The sequence below is a fragment of the Meles meles genome, unplaced genomic scaffold (assembly GCF_922984935.1).
Source record: "Meles meles unplaced genomic scaffold, mMelMel3.1 paternal haplotype, whole genome shotgun sequence".
In the NCBI taxonomy this organism is placed as follows: Eukaryota; Metazoa; Chordata; class Mammalia; order Carnivora; family Mustelidae; genus Meles; species Meles meles.
In genome coordinates, this window is record NW_025721520.1 from 1,130,279 (window position 1) to 1,137,531 (window position 7,253).

At 36.3% G+C, this 7,253-nt stretch overlaps 1 pseudogene; it reads left to right on the forward strand.

Moving 5' to 3' along the window:
- The first annotated feature begins 5,188 nt into the window (after positions 1 to 5,188).
- Positions 5,189 to 6,804, forward strand: LOC123936446 (annotated as a pseudogene).
- Positions 6,805 to 7,253: the final 449 nt, after the last annotated feature.

Sequence of the window (7,253 nt, forward strand, 5' to 3'; positions counted from 1 at the left end):
TCTGCCTACCTCTCTGCCTACTTGTGATCTCTCTCTCTGTCAAATAAAAAAAAATTAAATAAGTAGCTCATAACACCTTGCTCAAACACACCCCCATGGGATTCAGCAGTGACAGAAATTTAGCCATGAACGAATCTTTGACTAAGTCATGTTAACATTAAGAGTTGGTAAATTTCGTGCCAGCCACCACGGTCACATTAACCCAAATTAATAGGCCCACAGCATAAAACATGTTAAGTACTACATCACACTAAAGTTAAAATTTAACCAAACTGTAAAAAGCTACTATTAACATAAAATATACCACGAAAGTGATTTATTGTTTCCAACCACACGATAGCTGAGACCCAAACTGGGATTAGATACCCCACTATGCTCAGCCCTAAACATAAATTATTTGTACAACAAAATTGTCTGCCAATGAACTACTAGCAACAGCTTAAAACTCAAAGGACATGGCGGTGCTTTACATCCCTCTAGAGGAGCCTGTTCTATAATTGATAAATCCCGATAAGCCTCACCACTTCTAGTTAAGTCAATCTATATATCAACATCTTCAGAAAGCCCTCAAAAGGATGAAAAGTAAGCATAATAATTATACATTTAAAAGTTAGGTCAAGGTGTAAACCATGAAGTGGGAAGAAATGGGCTATATTTTCTAATCAAGAATATGCTCACAAAAGTTTTTATGAAAACTAAAAACTAAAGGTGGATTTAGTAGTAAATTAAGAGTAGAAAGCTTAATTGAAGAGGGCCATGAAGCATGCACACACTGCTCATCATGCTCCTCAAGCAATACACCCAAACACTACATAATAGTCTAAACCATCTCAAGAGGAGATAAGTCATAACAAGGTAAGCATACTGGAAAGTGAGCTTGGATAAATCAAAGCGTAGCTTAATTAAAGCATCTGGCTTACACCCAGATGATTTCATACACCAATGACCACGTTGAACCAAAACTAGCCCAACCAACCACTAACTCAACTACTACAATAAGCCTCTAAGCAAAACATTCAATTACATCATTATAGTATAGGAGATAGAAATTTTACTTAGAGCTATTGAGAAAGTACCATAAGGGAATGATGAAAGAAAGTTTAAAGTAATAAACAGCAAAGATCACCCCTTATACCTTTTGCATAATGAACTATCTAGAATAATTTAGCAAAGAGATATTAAGCTAACTCCCCCCAAACCAGATGAGCTACCTATGAACAAACCACAGGAATAAACTCACCTATGTTGCAAAATAGTGAGAAGATTTATAGGTAGAGGTGAAAAGCCCAACAACCCTGGTGATAGCTGGTTGCCCAGAATAGAATCTCAGTTCAACTTTAAATTTACCCAACAAATCCCAAAATTATAATGTAAATTTAAAATATAATCTAAAAGGGTACAGCTTTTTAGAATAAGGATACAACCTTACTTAGAGAGTAAAGTTAAATAAAACCATTAGGCCTAAGAGCAGCCACCAATTAAGAAAGCGTTCAAGGTCAACAACCCAACCCTCTTAATTCCAAAAATCTTAAACCAACTCCTAACGTACTACTGGACTAATCTGTTTAATAATAGAAGCAATAATGCTAGTATGAGTAACAAGAAACATTTCTTCTTGAATAAGCTTATAACAGTAAATGAATACCCACTGATAGTTAACATGATAAAAATAAACTACTAATAAAACACTTATAAAATCAATTGTTAGGTATGCAACAAGGAAAGATTAAAAGAAGTAAAAGGAACTCATCAAGCACAAACCCCACCTGTTTACCAAAATCATCACCTCCAGCATGCCCAGTATTGGAGGCACTGCCTGCCCAGTGACACTAGTTAAACAGCCGTGGTATCCTGACCATGCAAATGTAGCATAATCATTTGTTCTCTAAATAAGGACTTGTATTAATGGCCACACGAGGGTTTAACTGTCTCTTACTTCCAATCAGTGAAATTGACCTTCCCATGAAGAGGCAGGAATAAACTAATAAGACGAGAAGACCCTATGGAGCTTCAATTAACTAGTCCATAATAAGTCTACTTAATCACCAATTAGGCATAACACAATCTTATTAATGGATTAAAACTTTAGGTTGGGGTGAGCTCGGAGAATAAAATAACTTCCGACTGATACAAATATAAAGAAACCAGTCGAAATATAGTACCATTTATTGATGCAAGAAATTTGATCAATGGAACAAGTTACCCTAGGGATAACAGCACAATCCTATTTGAGAGTCCATATCAACAATAGGGTTTATGACCTCGATGTTGGATCAGGACATCCCAATGGTGCAGTAGCTATTAAAGGTTTGTTTGTCAAACAATTAAAGTCCTACATGATCTGAGTTCTGACCAGAGCAATCCAGGTCGTTTTCTATCTATTACAACAACTTCTCCCAGTATGAAAGGACCAGAGAAGTAAGGCCTATTCTATGGGAATGCCTTAGGACTAATAGAGGATATAATCTTAATATTAATAGTCCACCTTCATTTCATAGCCCTATAGATAGGACTTTTAGGGTGGCAGAGCCCAGTAATTGCATAAAACTTAAACTTATCCTCAGAGGTCAAATTTTCTTCCTAACATTATGTTTATAATTAATATCACTTCACTAATTGTACCTATCCTACCTGCTGTAGCCTTTCTAACATTAGTGGAATGAAAAATCCTAAGGCATATACAACTCCATAAAGGCCCAAACATCGTAGGACACTATGGCCTCTTGTAACCAATTGCAGATGCCATAAAACTATTCACTAAAGAACCTTTACCACCCCTAATATCATCTATCACTATATTTTGTAATAGCCCCAATTCTAGCCCTAACACTAGCCCTAGACATATGAATCCCATTACCAAAATCTTACCCTCTCATCAATATAAACTTAGGAATCCTATTCATACTAGCAATATCAAGCCTACCTGTTTACTCTATTTTGTGGTCCAGATGAGCCTCAAAATCAAAATATGCCCTAATTGGGGCCCTTTGAGCTGTAGCCCAAACAATTTCCTATGAAGTCACACTATCCATTATCCTCCTATCAGTATTATTAATAAATGGCTCTTTTACCCTATCCACACTTATTACTACTTATCACTACACAAGAACACCTATGACAAATTCTCCCCACGTGATCCCTAGCTATAATATGATTTATCTCAACCCTAGCAGAAACCAGTCGTGCCCCATTTGACTTAACAGAAGGAGAATCAGAATTAGTCTCCAGATTCAACATCAAATAGGCAGTCGGACCATTCACCCTATTTTTCCTAGCTGAATATGCCAACATTATTATAATGAATGTCCTTACAACTATCGTGTTTTTGGTACATTCCACACCCCATACTTACCGGAACTACACTCCATCAATTTTACCATAAAAACACTTCTACTAAGAACTTCCTTCCTATGAATTCGAGCATCCTATTCATGATTCCATTATGACCAACTCATACATTTATTATGAAAATACTTTCTCCCCCTGACACTAGCCCTATGCATATGACATGTAGCCTTACCCATTATAACAGCAACTATTCCTCCCCAAACATAAGAAATATGTCTGGCAAAAGAGTTACTTTGATTATAGAGGTTCGAGCCCTCTTATTTCTAGAATTACAGGAATTGAACCTAATCCTAAGAACTCAAAAAATCTTTATGTTACCCAACTCACATCAAATTCTACAGTAAGGTCAGCTAAATAAGCTATCAGGCCCATACCCCAATAATGTTGGTTTATCCCCTTCCCATACTAATTAAACCTCCCAATACTTACTATCATTATATCACCTGTAATTTCAGGAAACATTATAGTACTAATACGCTCTCACTGACTGACAATCTGATTTGGATTCTAAATAAATATAATAGCTATTATCCCCATTTTAATAAAAAATGCAATCCATAGCCATAGAAGCATCAACAAACTATTTCCTTACCCAAGCCTCTGCATCTATACTCTTAATATTAGGAATTATTATTAACCTACTATTGACAGGGCAATGAACAATACTAAATACCCCTAACCCAATTGCATCAAACATAACAGTAGCTCTGGCAATAAAATTAGGACTATCACCCTTCCACTTCTGAGTACCTGAAGTAACCAAAGGAATCCCACTGTAATCAGGAATAATTCTACTAACCTGCCAAAAAAATCGTCCCCTTATCCATTCTATAACAAATCTCTCCATCTATAAATCCAAACTTACTAGTAGCCATAGCTATTATATCCATTCTAGCAGGAGGCTGAGGAGGTCTTAACCAAACACAACTAAAAAATCCTAGCATACTCATCAATCGCCCACATAGGATGAATCATTGCAGTAACAACATATAACCCTAACCTAATAATATTAAACCTCATAATCTACATTACAATAACACTTGGAACATTCATACTGTTCACACTCAGTTCATCTACAACCACACTATCATTATCTCATATATGAAACAAACTCCCACTAATTACCTCACTAATCCTAAGAATCATACTATCACTAGGAGTCCTACCTCCCCTCTCAGGATTCATCCCTAAAAGAATAATCATCTACAAACTCACAAAAAACAATATAATTGTTATATCAACATTTATAGCAATTACGGCCCTACTAAACCTACACTTTTATATGCGGTTAACACACGCAACAGCACTAACTACATTCCCCTCAATAAACACCATAAAAAGAAAATGGCAATTCGAAAACACACACAAAAAAACTGTAATTCTTTTATCTCCACTAATTGTAACTTCGACCATATTACTTCCATTAACCCCAATAATACTAACACTGTTCTAGCAGTTTAGGTTAAAAACACCAAGGGCCTTCAAAGCCCTGAGTAAGTGCCATTCACTTAACTCTTGAATCTCACCTTAAGGAGTGCAAGAGAATATCTCACATCTACTGAATGCAAATCACTTTAACTAACCTAAGCCCTTTCTAGACTGATGGGCTATCATCCCACGAAACTTTAGTTAGCAGCTAAATACCCTAGTCAACTGGCTTCAATCTACTTCTCCTGCTGTGAAGGAAAAAAAAAAAAGGTGGGAGAAGCACTGGCAGGGTTGAAGCTGCTGCTTTGAATTTGAAATTCAACATAATATTTCACCACAGAACTTGGCATAAAGAAGACTCAAACCCCCATTCTTCAATTTACAGTCTAATGCCTTTATCGGCCATTTACCTATGTCCATAAAGCAATGATTATTCTCAACAAATCATAAAGACCCTTCACCTTTTATTTGGTGCATGAGCCGGAATGGTAGGCACTGCTCTTAGCCTACTAATCCGTACTGAATTGGGCCAACCAAGTGCTCTACTAGGAGATGACCAAATATACTAAGTAATTTTAACTGCCCATGCATTTGTAATAATTTTCTTTATAGTAATGCCAATTATGATTGGAGGATTCAGAAACTGATTAGTACCCTTAATAACTGAGATACCTGACATAGCATTTCCATGAATAAATAATATAAGATTTTCACTTCTTCCCCTCTCCTTTCTTCTCCTTCCAGCTTCTTCCATGGTAGAAGCAGGTGCAGGAACAGGATGAACTGTGTACCTTCCTCTAGCAGGAAACTTAGCACATGCAAGAGCATCCGTAGACGTCATAGTCTTCTCCCTACAACCGGCAGGTGTCTCATCCATCCTAGGAACCATTAACTTTATTACTATCATAATCAACATGCATCCCTCTGCAATACCACAATATCAAACTCCTCTATTCGTATGATCTGTCCTGATCACAGCTGTATTTCTACTCTTATCATTACCAGTTCTAGCAGCCGCTATTACCATAGTACTCACAGACAGAAATCTAAATACTACCTTCTTTGAACCAGCTGGAGGAGGAGACCCTATTCTCTATCAACACCTATTCTGATTTTTTGGACATCCCAAAGTATATATTCTAATTCTACCAGCATTTGAAATTATCTCACATGCTATAACCTATTACTCAAGAAAGAAAAAAAAAAGAAGAACCATTCGGCTACATAGGAATAGCCTGAGCAATGATATCTATCAGTTACTTAGGATTTGTTGTATAAGCCCATCACATATTTATCGAAGGAATGGATGTTGGCACACGAGCATAATTCACCTCAGCTACTATAATCATTGTAATTCCAATGGGAGTAAAAGTATTTAGCTGACTGGCCACTCTACACGTGGGGAATATTTAATGATCGCCAGCTATATTATGAGCACTAGGGTTTATTTTTCTCTTCACAGTGGGCAGATTAACAGGTATTGTATTATCGAACTCATCATTAGATATTGTTCTTCATGACACATACTACGTGGTAGCACACTTCCATTATGTCCTTTCAATGGGGGCAGTGTTTGCAATCATAGGCGGGTTTGTCCATTGATTCCCACTGTTCACAGGTTACACACTAAATGCTTTTTGAACAAAAATTCACTTTACAATTATATTCATAGAAGTAAATATAACATTTTCTCAACATTTCCTAGGCCTATCAGGAATAACTCAATGATACTCCGATTATCCAGATGCTTATACAACATGAAACATGGTGTCTTCCATGGGTTCATTTATCTCATTAACGACAGTATTATTAATAATCTTCATAATCTGAGAAGCCTTGGCATCCAAACAAGAGGTGATAATAGGAGAACTTATTTCAACAAACATTGAACGATTACATGGATGCCCTCTTCCATATCACACATTCGAAGAGCCTACCTAAGTATTACCAAAATAAGAAAGGAAGGAATAGAACCCCCTAGAATTGGTTTCAAGCCAATATCCTAACCACTATGTCTTTCTCGATAAAGAGATACTAGTAAAAATTACATGACTTTGTCAAAGTCAGATTACAGGTGGAAGTCCTTTATATCTCTATGGCATAATATTTCCAAATAGGCCTTTAAGATGCAACCTCCTCTATTATAGAAGAACTATTACATTTCCATGACCATACATTAATAATCATATTCTTAATCAGCTCTCTTGCTGTCTACATCATTTCATTAATACTAACTACTAAACTAACAAATACCAGTACTATCGACACTCAAGAAGTTGAAAGAGTATGAACTATTCTACCTGCTATCATTTTAATTTTAATTGCTTTACTTTCACAATGAGTCATCTGTAAAATAGATGAGATCAATAATCCTTCCTTGACCGCATAAACTATGGGTCACCAATGATACTGAAGTTATGAGTACACAGATTCTGAAGACTTACACTTTGACTCCTATATAAACCCAACTGAAGAGC